Source organism: Monodelphis domestica, chromosome 7, assembly GCF_027887165.1.
Source record: "Monodelphis domestica isolate mMonDom1 chromosome 7, mMonDom1.pri, whole genome shotgun sequence".
Classification (NCBI taxonomy): domain Eukaryota; kingdom Metazoa; phylum Chordata; class Mammalia; order Didelphimorphia; family Didelphidae; genus Monodelphis; species Monodelphis domestica.
The window spans coordinates 60,750,909-60,766,536 of record NC_077233.1 but is presented as its reverse complement, the minus strand read 5'-3'; the positions used below and the strand labels follow the sequence as shown (position 1 = coordinate 60,766,536).

General features: G+C 43.3%; 1 protein-coding gene across 4 annotated transcripts in view; it reads right to left on the bottom strand.

Moving 5' to 3' along the window:
* Positions 1-15,628, bottom strand: part of CHCHD6 (coiled-coil-helix-coiled-coil-helix domain containing 6) — a 313,964-nt gene that overhangs the window by 7,202 nt on the left and 291,134 nt on the right. The window lies entirely within an intron of this gene.

Below are 15,628 nucleotides of genomic sequence, written 5' to 3'. Positions count from 1 at the left end.
CTTCCCACATAACCTTGGTCTTGATTAGCATCAGCCTCTAGGGATCTTGTTTTGTAGATGGTCACATCTCATTTATTGAGTATCATCAGGCATAAGCTAGTCAACAATTTCTTTGATAACTGAAGCTTATGTCTGTGATGCCAAAACAACAACAACAACCCCCCCCCCCAAACATTTTTGATGGAGACCTTTCTAAAATGAATTGTACACATTTCTCTGCCTTCTTAAATAAGGACTGAACACTTAATCTTTCTTTTTTTTAATAGAAGGGTTTTTTAATTTGTAGCATTAGAGTCAGTTTTACAGAGGCAATCCAAGACTTCAAATCCACCAATTTAATAATGCTACAGTAGAGAATGAAAGGCAATTTGACATAGTGGATAAAGAGCTGGCCCTGGAGCCTGGAAAACCCCTGGATTTAAGTTTAGCTTCAGACACATACTGGCTGCGTGACCCTCCGCAGTCACTTAGCCGCTTAGGGTTCAAAGCCAGTGGTATCAAATTCCAATAGAAATGGGGCCATTACACCAGATATAAGGATCCCTGGGGGGGGGGGGTTGTCATAGCTTGACTTAGAAAATCATTATTAATATTATTGATGTTTTACTGTATTTTAATTTATTTTATTAAGAATTTCCTAATGACATGTGAATTTGGTTCCAGGCTGTACTCTGTAGAGCTGTGTGTTTGGCGCCTCTACTCTAGGCAACTCTCAAAAACAAATTTCAGAGATGGCGTGTACCTGACTTGGTGGAATTGCCTCACCTGGAAGTTCCCTATACTAATGAAGTTCCAGGACTAGCCCCTACCTACCCCTATGAACAAAGTGCTGCTCTATTCTCTTTGAGAGAATTCTTTGGTGAGGTCTTTAAACAGATATTCCCTACTATGGAGAATTCCCAGTTGTTATGAAAGGTACCTGAGCATTTTTTCTCTTTCAAAACATTTTTTACTAATGTCTTTTGTCTTTGTAGCTCAGTCTTCCCCTCTCCCCCTTTGCCCTCGGTGGCAAAGACAGACAAAAAAGCAAACACATCCGATACAAAGACCTTAGCAGACAATGTAGATGACACTCTGTCCTACATAATTTTTTCTTAATGATGCATGTCCCTGGGGGCATAGAGTCTTGAAGCTTGTTCTGGTTCTCTCACTCACTCCTAGAGCAGATGACCATCTCTATGAAGCCTTAGCTGCATTCTCAATAAAACAGGAACAATCAAACTTCCATTGTGAGGATCCAGAGAGATAAAGTAGATGAAGTATGATATAAATGACAGCCACAATCATTTATTATACCAGTCATCCCTCTCTCCTCTAAACCCTTTTTATACCACTGCCCAAGCAGCTTCATAATGTACAGCTCTGATGGCATCTCTCTTCTACTCAAAAGCTTTCTGTGGCTCCCCATTGCTTAAAGAATATAATAAAAGTGCTTCATGATGGCATTTAATCTACAATCTATCTTGCATCTCTCTAGTCTTACCTATTATTTTCCTTCACATATTCTACATGCCAAACTCATCCCCTCTCTCTGCCTTTACTCAATGCTGCCCACTAGGCCCGCCTGGCATGGCCTCCTTCTCCTCTCTCCTGCCATCTTGACCCAATGAGCTTGCCTACTTAATTTAAGGCTCACATTGGATACTCCCTGTTTTAGGAAGCTTTCTTTTGCACTGTACTCCACCACACACACATGCACAGGCTGCACCCTTCTTCCCTTCCTCTCCTAGGTTTCTGGAGGGCAGAGACTGCATTGCCAGAGAAATGGTGTCCACTCAGTAGGGCATTTACTCTAAGTGCCTCCTGTGTTGAAGGCTGAGTGCAGGAGGGCAGCCCTGGAGTCCCACCTCAGACACCTGCTGGCTGTTTGAGCCTGGCAAACCCTGGACCTCAGTGCCCCCAGACAACTCTCAAAGACTGTAAGTTTCACAACAGATGACGGTATTGGGAGAGGGAGATTCTTCACCAAGAACTCCTTCTGAAATCACAGGATGGATTTTTAAAAGGTTCAAAGTATTTAAACATTTGCTGGATTTAAATTCTGTTTTGTATCTTCGGTTATTTCTGTAGTCTTTTGTCCCTCCCATTGACTGTAGGCTCAGAGAAATATATCTTATTCAAAAGGAATGTGGCAGGTAATGGGAGGGTGGGTAGAAGAACATTATGAATTCAGGCTATATACTCTCGAGGAGCTTCAGGAAACCTTTTTAGACTTTGCCCAGATTATCCTCCAAGCCTAGAACACAATACACTCCCCCATCACCCCCACCATTTGTTTGCTTTGTCAAGACTCAGCTCAAGCACCATCTTCTTTAAAGAGCCTTTCCAGATCCTCCTTAGCTGCTATTGCCTCCCCCAACCAAATTACCTTACACTTATTTTGAATACATGGTCTAATGATCATAACTAACATTTTCAAAGACCTTTAAAGTTGTAAAGTGCAACATTATCTCATTTTATTCTCATATCAGCCTTGGGAGGTAGGTGCTATCAGTTCCACTTTGCAGATGAGGAAATTGAGGCAGACAGAGGTTTAGCAACTTGCCCAGGGGCACAGAGCTAGTAAATATCCGAGGCTGAATTTGAACTCAGGACTTCCTGCCTCCAGTACAACACTCTATTCACTGGGTTACCTAGTTTCTCAGTATATAAAATTGAATGTAAGCTCCTTGAGGCCATGGAATGTTTCTTCTTTTTTTTCTTTGTACTGATTAGAGTGCTTTCATCATAACCTTATATTTGTTCAGTGGCTGATAAACAGATTGAAAAGCATAGTGGGAAGAACATTTCAGTGAAACTCAAGAGAAGTAGGAACTATGTTTTATTTGTCACTTTAACACACTACACAGAACCTGGACAGAAACAGGAACGAGAGGAGGAGTTTGGAAACTAAGTCACAATAATAACAATAATAACAACAGTTAGCATTATATAGTCCCCTCTATGTGCTAGGTACTATAAATACTGGAAAAATATCATCTCATTTAATGTTCACAACAACCCTGAGAGGTAGATGTTATTTACCTCCATTTTATAGATAAGAAAACAGAGGCAAACAGAGGTTAAGTGACTTGTTCACGATCACACAGCTGGGATGGGATGGAGGCAGGACTTGCAACTCAGGTTTTCCTGACTCCAGGCCCAGTGCTGTATGCTCTAAGGTGCCCCCTAGCTGCCTTGGATGATATAGTATCGATGGTGAAAGCTTCAGCATTTCAGACACCAACTAGAGTCCTTTGTCTGTCCAGGTGAAGCAACTAAACATTTCTTCCTCTTTTTTTTCTTCTCCTCCTTCTCTTTCTCTTCCTCTTCCTCTTCCTCCTCCTCCTCCTCCCTTCCCCCTTTTAAACTGGCCCTATGTTTCAACCATGTAGGGAGCTCTTGGCAGTAAGGAACTTTTAATACAAACCAACATCTCTAGTTTAAAGTCTTTTAGGGCAGTCTGGGACCCTGAGAAAGCGAGTGACTCTCCAGGGTCCCGAGATCAGGAGATGTCAGAGATGGAGCCTCTGAGGGCTTCAGGACTTGGAGGCTGCAGGCCTCTTGATAATTTCTGGCCTTGCTGGATAATTTTATCATTCAAAAGGTGAAAGAATCAATGAAGGAACATTTCTTCTGGATCTGATATTCACCCACAAGGAGGAACTGTTAAAAAATAGGGATGTGAATGCACAGGAAACTCATCAACCAGTTAAATTTAAAAAGCAATAATTAAAAATGTGTGCCAGGGCCCTGGTAAGAATAGTGCCTGGGGTACTAGACCTCAGAACTAGACCGCAGAACGAGCTGGTGAAGGGAGAGAAGCGCGACCCAAAGGGCTTATTTAGGCAAAATGGGAGAAATGAGGGAAATAAAATAAGGGTTACTGTTGCGGCTTGGGGTGGGTGGAACAATAATACTGATGATAGAGTAACCGCCTGGCTCTTGTTTTCTCTGGCAACAAGAATGGTTAGGATTAGAAAAGGCAGAACAAACAGTTGAGAAATAGTGGAGAAAGAGATGGCACTATGGATAGAGTGCTGGGCCTGGTGCCAGGAATATCTAGATTCAAATGTGGTCTCAGACACTTCCTAGCTCTTTGACCCTAGATAAGTCATTTAACCCCATTTGCCCAGCCCTTGCCTTTCTTAGAATTGATACTAAGGCAAAAAGTAAGGTGTTTAAAAAATACAGAGAAAGTAACAATAACAGCTGCCCTTGATTCAATTCAGTTCATTTCAATTCAATCCAATGAGCACTAATGAAATACTTGCCATGTTGTAGGAATCCTTCTAGGTGCTAGACAAAGAGAAAAAAAAGTGGAAAAAAGCCTTACTTCAAAGAGCTTACATTCAATTGAGGATGTAACATGCAAATAAATAAATAAATACAAAATTACTTGAGGAAGGAGAGAGCACTAATAACTAGAAGAATCAAGAGGTAGAGAATGAATGAGGAAGGGGAGTGGACAGCCTTTGCCAAGGCATGAAGGCAGGAGATGGAAGGCCAAACTGGGGGAACAGTAGGGAGGTCATAGAATATTTGAAGGGGAATAAGATAAAGATGAATATATAAAGGCATACTTGGAGCCTGGAGGTGCATGGCTTTAAATCCTAGTCTGAGGCATCTGTATTTTAACAGAGAAGTAATAGGGAATCGGGGGCAGTGGGTAGCTCAGTGGACTGAGAGCCAGGCCCAGAGATGGGAGGTCCTAGGTTCAAATCTGGCCTCAGACACTTCCCAGCTGTGTGATCCTGGGCAAGTCACTTGACCCTCATTGCTTAGCCCTTACCACTCTTCTGTCTTGGAGCCAATACACAGTATTGATTCCAAGACAGAAGGTAAGGGTTTTAAAAAAAATCAGGGTGTATGGTGTGCTCAGGGAGGGGTAGTATCTCTGGTATGGAGGGCTTGTCGTGCCCTCCTAGGGCAGCTCTCCAGCCTCTGACCCTCACCTGACACCCAGCTCTCACTTGTGGCTCCTAGTAGTTGCTAGCATGTGGCAGCGGCCACACCCTTGGCAACAGCTTCAACAGGCTGGCTGAACCTTGTGAGGGTAGCCATTGGGTCGACGTCGACCCCTGGTGAACCAGGGCCTTGTTCACTCAGCATGTGAAGACTGCTTCGGCGGAACAGGCGGAAGAAACCAATAAGAAGGTTCAATGGCTGAGAGGGCGACGCAGCAAAGCACTGTGGAGTGCTGAGGGCGTGATGGAGCACAAAAGACAACATGGCCATCCAATGCAGCTGAGAAAGTCTCCAGACGTAACAATTTTTCGTGCCACTGGACCCAGGCTTCCAACGCCGAGAGAGTGGGACTGTCTCTGTGCATCAGCTTTTCCACTTAAATCTCTTTCACGCACAAGTATCTTTGTGCAACTCATCTTTCCTAACCCCGTCCACCCTCTTCAAGACCTGTGGCGATGGGGGAGTGGCGACGCAACAGGTGGAGGTGACCACTGGCAGTTGTAGTCACGATCCTGCACGTAGGCGGCCCACGGACCAGTGGTCGCTCGGCCCTGTGGGCAGCAGGGATGTTCGGCAGCATCCTGGGAGACTGAGCAGCCCTCTCTAGGACAGCACTGCTCACCCTAATCAAGGGAGGGGACTAGAAAAGGTGTCCCAAACATTGCCTGCCCTACAAACACCCGGTCAGCACACCGCGGCTGGCGGGTCATCCCTTTAAGCGGTCGAAATCAAAGAAAAAATACAAAGAAACTCCTACTAGGAGCATGGAACATCAGGACATTACTTGACAGAGAGAACACCCCAAGACCTGAGAGAAGAACAGCTCTAATCAGTAAAGAACTGGCGCGATATAACATTGACATCGCAGCCTTAAACGAAACACACTTACCAGAAGAGGGATCACTCAGCGAACCCACCACTGGATACACCTTCTTCTGGAAAGGTGGAGCCACAAATGAAGACAGAATCCTCGGTGTTGGCCTGGCCATCAAGACCAGTTTGCTCAAACAGCTGCCAGACTTGCCTGTGGGCATCAGTGAGAGGCTCATGAAGATCCGTTTGCCTCTCAGCAAAGACCGGTATGCCATAATCATCAGCACATATGCCCCAAACTGACCAGCACAGAGGAGACCATCGAGCAGTTCTACTCTGACCTGAGTGCCTTCCTGGACTCAGTGCCCACAAATGACAAGCTGATGCTACTGGGAGACTTCAACGCCCGCGTTGGCCAGGACCATGAAAGATGGAAAGGACTGCTCGGCAAACATGGAGTGGGAAAAATGAACAACAACGGCCTACTGCTACTCAGCAAATGCTCAGAGTTCGAACTCACCATCACGAACACTGTGTTCAGAATGGCGAACAAATATAAAACAACATGGATGGACCCACGATCAAAACAGTGGCATCTCATTGACTACATCATTGTACGCCGGCGAGACATCTAGGATGTAAAGATCACCAGAGCCATGAGAGGAGCTGAATGCTGGACAGACCACTGATTGGTTAGAGCGACTCTTCAAATGCGCATTGCGCCTCACCATCCAAAATGCGCCCAAACAGTTCATGCATTTTACAATGAGTCCTCTTAGAGATCCATCTTATTTGCAAACATTCCAGTCCTGCCTGGACGACAAGCTGTCTGCCAAGGGACCATTCACTGGAAGCTCAACCGAGAAATGGAACCAGTTCAGAGACGCAGTGAAGGAAACATCAAAGGCGGTCCTAGGCCCGAAACAATGCAACCACCAGGACTGGTTTGATGAGAATAACACTGCTATTGAAGACCTGTTGAGCAAAAAGAACAAAGCCTTTATGGAGTGGCAAAAGAACCCAAACTTTGCTCCTAAAAAGGACAGATTCAAGTCTCTCCAAGCCACAGCGCAGCGTGAGATCAGGAAGATGCAAGACCGATGGTGGGAAAAAAAGGCAGGAGAAATCCAGCGCTTTGCTGATACAAAAAACTACAAACAATTTTTCAGTGCCCTCAAGACTGTCTATGGGCCATTAAAACCCACCACCACTCCCTTGCTATCCTCTGACGGTGACACTCTCATAAAAGATAAAAAAGGCATCAGCAACAGGTGGAAAGAATATTTCAGTCAGCTTCTCAACCAACCCTCTTCAGTCGACCAAAGCGCCCTTGACCAGATCCCCCAAAACCACACCATTGAACAACTTGACGTCCCTCCTTCAATAGAGGAAGTCCAAAAAGCCATTAAACAAATGAGTGCAGGCAAGGCACCCGGTAAATACGGGATCTCAACTGAGGTGTACAAGGCCTTAAATGGAAAGGTGCTCCAGGCATTCCACATAGTGCTGACCAGCATATGGGAAGAGGAAGACATGCCCCAGAACTCAGAGATGCCTCCATCGTAGCCCTATTCAAGAACAAAGGCTCACGAGCAGCCTGTGACAACTACAGAGGCATCTCACTACTCTCCACTGCTGGAAAGATCCTCGCCCGTGTTATACTCAACAGAGTCCTGTCATCTGTTTCAGAGCAGAACCTGCCTGAATCACAATGTGGCTTCTGACCAGATTGCAGCACCATCGACATGGTCTTCACGGGGAGGCAAATGCAGGAAAAATGCCTTGAGCAGAACCTGAGTCTCTACATTGTCTTCATAGACCTGACAAAGGCGTTCAACACAGTGAACTGGGATGCATTGTGGGTGATCCTCAGCAAGCTCAGTTGCCCAGCAAAATTCGTCAAACTGATCCAGCTCTTTCATGTGGTGTGAAACAAGGCTGTGTCCTCACTCCAGTACTATTCAACCTATTTTTCACCCAAGTATTACGACATGCCGTAATGGATCTAGACCTGGATGGCTCACTATCTGACCTTCGCCGCCTGACTGCAAAAACAAAGACAACAGAGAGACTCATCCTGGAAGCTCTCTTTGTAGATGACTGTGCTCTCATGGTCCACCAAGAAAATCATCTCCAAGCCATTGTGGACAGGTTCTCTACCACAACAAAACTGTTTGGCTTGACTATCAGCCTCAGCAAAACAGAGGTGCTGTTCCAACCTGTACCAGGGAGGCCAATGAACCAGCCGTGCATAACTATTGATGGCACGCAGCTTTCTAACGTCAACACTTTCAAGTACCTGGGCAGCACCATCGCCAATGACGGGTCCCTAGACCATGAGATTAATGCCAGGATCCAAAAGGCACTCGGGCAGCTGCACTGCAAAGTTCTCCAACACAGCGGTGTAAGCACTGCGACGAAGCTCAAAGTGTACAATGCAGTGGTCCTCAGTTCGCTCCTATACAGTTGCGAGACACGGACACTGTACCGGAAGCACATGAAACAGTTGGAGCAATTCCACCAACGCTCTCTCTGGTCAATCATGAGGATCCGAAGGCAGGACCGAATCACCAATCAGGAAGTCCTCGACAGAGCCAACTCCACCAGCATCGAAGTCCTGGTCCTCAAAACCCAGCTACGATGGTCTGGACACGTCATCTGCATGGACCCACCGCGAATACCAAGACAGGTATTCTATGGTGAACTGTCAGCTGGACTCAGGAAACAAGGCCGACCAAAGAAAAGATTCAAGGATCAGCTAAAGTCCAACTTGAAGTGGGCTGGCATTACACCAAAGCAACTAGAACTCGCTGCCTCTGTCAGAAGCAGCTGGCGAACCCATATTAACCAAGTCGCCACCACCTTTGAAGATGAGCGACGTTGACGTCTTGCCGCTGCGTGTGAATGCCGACACCAGGCCACAACCGCACCTCCCGTAACAACTGGCGTCCCAATGCCCCACGTGCCACAAAATTTGTGCCTCAGCCTTTGGACTCCAAAGCCACATGAGGGTACACCGTAGATGAAACTGCACAAAGACAATAGTCATTCTCGGTCACCGAGAGACTACCACTATATTATAATAGGGAATCACTGAAGATTCTTCTGCAATGGAGGGACTGTGGAAGAGGAATTGGAGAGAAGACAGAGTGGGAAAAGAAGAGCAATTGAGTCTATTGAAATGGAGGTGAAAAGAACCTGAAATAGGGTAGGACCTTTATGATTGAAAGAAAGGGGCTGTGTGAACCTGGCCAAGTCACTTCATACCAACTGCCCAGCCCTTATTGCTCTTCTGCCTTGGAACTAATACTCTAAGATTTTTTTAAAAGGAAAGAAAAATAATAAGGGGGATTTATGCTAGAGATTGTGGAGGTAGAATTGACAACACTTGCCAACTAATTAGACATAAAGCGGTGAGAGAAAGGAAAGTAGGATGAATCCAAGGTTATGAACCTAAGTGGCTCTCTCAATGGAAATAAGAAAGTCTGGAGGAGGAATGTGTTTAGGGAGGGAGTTAATGAGTTTTATTTTGGACATAGTGAGTTTGAGATGTCTAGAAAACATACAGGGGAAGGATCATGTTTAGCAAAGATGCACTATATTATAGGATACTGAAAAAAAACAAGCAAATATAGGGGGAAAGTTACACCTAAGTATAGAAAAGAAGAGATGTGGTAGTTCATGAAAAGAAACTGGGGGGGGGGGGGTGCAGATGGGTGGCTCAGTGGATTGAGAGTCAGGCCTAGAGATGGGAGGTCCTAGGTTCAAATCTGGCCTCAGTCACTTCCCAGCTGTGTGACCCTGGGCAAGTCACTTAACCCCTTTGCCTAGCCCTTACCACTCTTCTGCCTTGGAGTCAATAAGGGTTAAAAAAAAAAAAGAAGAAACTGGATGTTTTGGTATACTGCAAATTCAATATGGGTCAACAGTGTAACCTGGCTGCCAAAAATCTGAGGTGGTTCCTGGAATCAGGAAGACGAGAGTTCAGATTGGGCCTCAGACATTTACTAGTTTTATGCTCCTGGGCCAGTTCCAGCCTCAGTTACCTTATCTGCAAAATGGGGATGATAATGATAATAACAACTCACAGGGATATTGTGAGGATCAAATAAGTTAATATTTGCCATCATTCTTGGAATACGAACTTCTTGGAATACGAAGTGTGTAGTGACTATTTAGTTTTTGCTATTGGATCACCAAGGACCTAGCTTAGTGTCTGGCACATACTATCATGTACTTACTAATTACTGAACGAGAATTTCCATATTGGGCCAGGTAAAGAGTTGGGCAAGAAGAATGAAAGATCATGCTGTGCAAGACTGAAAAAATGGAACTGAAAAGTTTCACATAGAGAAGAAATCTGGAAGGAGTAGGCTATCATAGCTATCTTCAAGTCAGTCATCTACATGACTATCATGAGGCAGAAGATGGTTTCAAATGTTCTGCTTGGCCAGAGGATAGAATTACAAGCAACTCATCAAAGTTGTATAGGCACAGATTTAAGTTTGATGTTGCTTGTCCTTTGCTTTGAAAAGGTCTAATGATATCATGAGCTGATATCTCGGCTTGCATATGAATTGGACTTAAGGGAGGCAGAGTTCCACAAAGACATCAGTTTCTCTTTCCCTTCTAGAGTCACTTAATTAACAAGTCACTTAATTAACAAGTCATTAATCTAGTGGCAGGATAAAAGTCAGAATTGGCAATGAACTGGGATGCAGTGGATAACCATGACATCTTTCATGTCTGACCAAGCTTTAAGTGCTCCACCATGCCTGTTTCAGCCACCTTTGTGGATGTTTAGAACATGTGGATATTAAGAACATGGGTTTTTGGTCTATTGGTTACCCTCAACCTGGTAACCTCAACTCAACCTCAACAGGTTATAGCCTGTTTGCTTAGAGTTTACTAGAGTGTGGTTACTGGACATGTTAGAGCTTCTTGGAGCCACAGGTAAGAGTAGAGTGAAAGGTATTCACCAAAGGTGGATGGGCAGCACTTTAAATGGGCCTTATAGACTTGTACAAGAATATTCATAGCTGCGCTCTTTGTGGTGGCCAAAAATTGGAAAACGAGGGGATGCCCTTCAATTGGGGAATGGCTGAACAAACTGTGGTATATGTTGGTGATGGAGTACTATTGTGCTAAAAGGAATAATAAAGTGGAGGAATTCCATGGAGACTGGAACGACCTCCAGGAAGTGATGCAGAGTGAGAGGAGCAGAACCAGGAGAACATTGTACACAGACTAATACACTGTGGTATAATCGAACGTAATGGACTTCTCTATTAGTGGCGGTGTAATGTCCCTGAATAATCTGCAGGGATCCAGGAGAAAAAACACTATCCATAAGCAGAGGACAAGCTGTGGGAGTAGAAACACCGAGGAAAAGCAACTGCCTGACTACAGCGGTTGAGGGGACATGACTGAGAAGAGACTAAACGAACACTCTAATGCAAATACTAACAACATGGCAGTGGGTTCGAATCAAGAACACATGTGATACCCAGTGAATCACGCGTCGGCTATGGGGGGTGGGGAGAGGAAAAGAAAATGATCTTTGTCTTTAATGAATAATACATGGAAATGATCAAATAAAATATTATAAAACAAAAAAAAAACAATAAATGGGCCTTATACTAGAGATACCCCATACACTCCCAGCTTGGTATAAAAGTAAAAGAGGCAACATCTGAGTAGTGGACAGAGAGTGGTATCAATAATCTAAAGCAAGAGGTAACAAGGACCTCAAATTAAGGTCGTAGTTGTATGAGGAGTGAGAAGGGAACAGATGAGAGAGATTTTGTGGACACAGACATAAGATGACTGAGGATATCTGCTGTTGGAGAAGACAGGAGAAGATACACATTTAGAGAGATTAGTTTTGCCAAGAAGGGCTAGCTTACTGTCAAAGAACTAGGGAGAGGAGAAAAGAGTGGGGGATGATGGGATTTTCAGATGAAGATAATGTAACGAGAGAGAGCTCACATGAAAGAGCCTTAATTTTCTCAGTAAGTAAAAGTTGAGAGACATTGATGAGGATGGCCATTTGAGGAGAGAAGTTTGGAATAGTTTTGGTGGGGTGTGAGATAGGGAATCAATTAGGGAGGAATAAAAGGATTGTTTTGCTGCAGGTGAGAGTCTAACTGAAGTTGAATAACTTTAATTTTTAAGGCTTCCAAAAGCATGGTGGTGTGACAACTCTTTGTTCAACAGCTGATGGGAGCAATCCAGGGCTGAGGTTTGATAAAGGATAAGCAATGGTAAGATAGTAGAGTTGAATTGTCTGACTGGATAGGGAAAGATCTGAAGTTTGAGCAGGGGTTAACAGCCAAGGAAAGAATGAGAGGAAGAAGGATTGTAAGCCTTGATGGGGGAAAATAATGAATTCAGGAGGGCTGAAGCCTAAAGAATGCTGTAATGGGAGGAGATGACAGTTTAAGAGAAGTATGCAGAAAATTTTAATTAATGGAGTAAAACACTTGTGGGTAATGGTGAGATCCAGTATGATGTCATCCTTCTATGTGGCTGAAACAGAGTCAAGGAGTAGGTCATAGGATTTAAAAAGACAAGAGGAATTGGAAGGTTAGAAATTTTGAAGGAGCATCATCATTGACACTGAAGACTACTAATATAAAGGTAGTAGCTAGGAAGGAGAGGAAACCAGGAACTAAACTCTTTGAGAAATGACAATAGATACCATAATCTTGATTGGGTAGAAATTTGGATAGTATAAACTTCAAAGGAGAAGGGATCATTGAATGACAGAGATAACAGGAGACTCTGGAAGTGAAAGTGGGGATCAATGAGTATTCTAACTTTCCCTCCAAGTCAATAGGGATCATAGATCTAGAACTGAAAAAAACCTTAGAGGTCATTTAATCCAACCTTCTTATTTTATGGATGAGGAAACCAAGGTTAGGGAAACAAAGTGACTTGCTCAAAGTCCTGTCATACAGTAATAAATGACAGAGGCAGGATTTAATTCATATTCTCTAACTCCAAAGAAAGTGTTATTTCCTACTTTACCTTAACATCAAGCTCATTACTTCTATTCTCATAGTGAAAACTATGCTAAAAAAATAGTTTGAGTCCAAGAAATGACTATTTGGAAGCCTAATATTAAGAAGAAAGTTAGAAAATACAGAATGTGACCTCTTCTGAACTTCATTAAACTTGCTTTAGGAAAAAAAAGACCACTGACTTTTTTAGAAGACATACATACTGAAACTTTCCAGCTTAGTAAAACCTGCCAGAGAGCTGCTGATGTAAAGACCCTAATGCTTGCCTTCAAAGGACACTTCTATTATACAACTTGAGTTTCCAGTAGTTTTTTCTTGGCTATGCCACACCATTGGTTAACACTGAGGTCTATTATATGGGAGTCTTATTGAGATATGAGTTGAATTGGATGGCTTCTGAGGTCATCCCTTGGTTCTGTATCTAATATATTACTAGTGCACTGAACATCATAGATGTTTAACAATATTTATTGAACCGAATCAGCTATAGTACTCTGCTCATTTAGAAAAACCCTGCAGGCTACTGGAGTATATAGCCTAGACTGGTAGATTTCGTCAATGTCAATAACAAACGTTTGCAGTGATCTATACAGGAAGTGCTTAATTTTGCTAAATCAAATCATGCCTTAAAAAACATTCTCTTTTTCCCCCTTTCTCCTCTTTACTATTCAGTGTGCTGGACTATCTATCCTCTTCTTTCCTCTTCATTTTGAGGAGTTGTTGAAATAGCTAAAAGCAATGTAGCGATCTAGAGCTATTCAATGTAGACCTTCATAGCTCAGTAGTCCAGAGGGCTTTACTAGATGAGCAAAGTAGACTTGTTAGAATCAAGAGTAAAGTAAGAGTAACCATACTGAGTACGGGCCTAAAATATTCTCTTGTGAGTTGAAGTAGGTGGACTTTAGTGTATGGTCCTTGAGAAATCAACTGTGGTTACTTAAGGGATTATCTTCATGTACTTTCCATTTTCAAGATGCTAGAAGTCTGATCTCTAATAAGACATCACTTATAAGTAAGCATTGTCCCCAAAACTAGATTGTGGGGGAAAGAGCATATCTTTTAACTGACATAAATATGCACGTATGCATGTGTGTGTATAAAGTGTGTTTAGTAAATTCACTTCAGCAAAGACTTATTAAGTATATTTTATGTGTAAAATACTGAGTTAGGCAAAGGGGGTTATACTTTTTGCCTTGAAGTAACCCATATTCTAGCAGGAGGATAAATAACTTAGAGATGGGTAAATATAATAAAAGATGGAGTATAATGAGGAATTCTAAACAAAGGAGTTCTTTCAGCAGAGAGATAGGGACTTAGGGGTAGGGAACGTTGCATACACTATGTAGTCAATCTGATTTTGTGTAATTTTTGTTACAGAAGGGTTGACTGGAAGAAGCAGTGGCATAATATCTGAAAATCACTATAATGTAAAAATAAAAGATGACAATAAAACTTTTTTAAAAATGAAGGAGAGAAAGCCCACTATATGGAGGAAGAGGGGTACTAAGGAAGGAAGGCTCACTGCAGGTGGCAGTGCCTTAGCTGGGTCTTAAAAGTAGAAGATTATCAAAGGTGAGAATGAAGAGGATGGGAGGCAGCTGGGTAGTTCAGTGGATTGAGAGCCAGGCCCAGAGATGGGAGATCCTAGGTTCAAATCTGACCTCAGACACTTCCCAACAGTGTGTACCTGGGCAAGTTACTTAACCCCCAATTTCCTAGCCCTTACCACCACTCTTCTGCCTTGGAACCAATACAGAGTATTGATTCTAAGATGGAAGGTAAGGGTTTTATAAAAAAAAAAATGAAGAGGATGAGGGGAGGGTGTGATCCAGGTACTAGAATCCTAATTCTTGCAGAACTTATCTGGGACTCTTCTGGGGCTTCCATCTACGGTAAAACTAGTACAGCGCTCCTAGCTTACTGGTCTCTATAGTTTGACAACATGCACTCCTTGCTATGTTGGCTTCTCTTTCTCGCAGTGAAATGCAATTCTGGGGTTAGCTCCCTATCTCTTTTTGTGGCAAAGCTGGCAATGATCCATTGTGGTTTACTTACAGGATGATTTTCCAGGAGAAACTAGAAGGTATTCAAATCTATCCTGATCCAGAGGTGGGGCAGGCTTTTCCTCTGGCCTTTATTAGGACAAAGGGAAGGAGACAAAATGCCAAGTAAATGTCATTTGGTCTAAACTTCTTCTCCTCTTTCCCAGCCCCTTGTAGCTGCTTTGCCTGTAAAAAGGCCTTGGAATGAAGCAAAGAAGCTGAGAGCACAGATTTCATAATGAAGAGCTTTATAGCAAGGCGGCACTGCACCAGGAATCAAACCATTCATTAAAGTAGGCGAGTTCTGTCCAAACATAGCCTACCCCCAGCCCTGAAGCTCTGCAGTCCGGCTTTATAAAACACACTGGCCAAATCAAAGCTTTTAGAGACATTCAAGTCTTACTAACAGCTTCTTTTCAAGAATCCAAACAAATCCATCCACACTGTTGCAATCTCTCCAAAGGCTGAAATAAGTCCTGGATCCCTTCCTAAGGCAAGTTTCACAAATAGTAGGCTTGATGAAGTCTTTCTACCAGCCTTGCATTAAGATACGAAGGAACTTAAATGACATTAGGAGGTATAAACGCCAATAAGGGTCAAATCATATGATCAAGGTGGGGCTGGGGTCCACATGGTTTGTTTGTGACTTTGAGGGCTAAAAAGATGCAACTAGTGATGAGGGCTAGAGCTGAGAAATAGAGGATATTATGAAAGGTGAAAAAATCTGATTGTGATTTGTTGAACCAATTTTAAGGAGTGGGACTATAATGTCATTCTTTCCTCTGCACCAAATTAATTTCCACC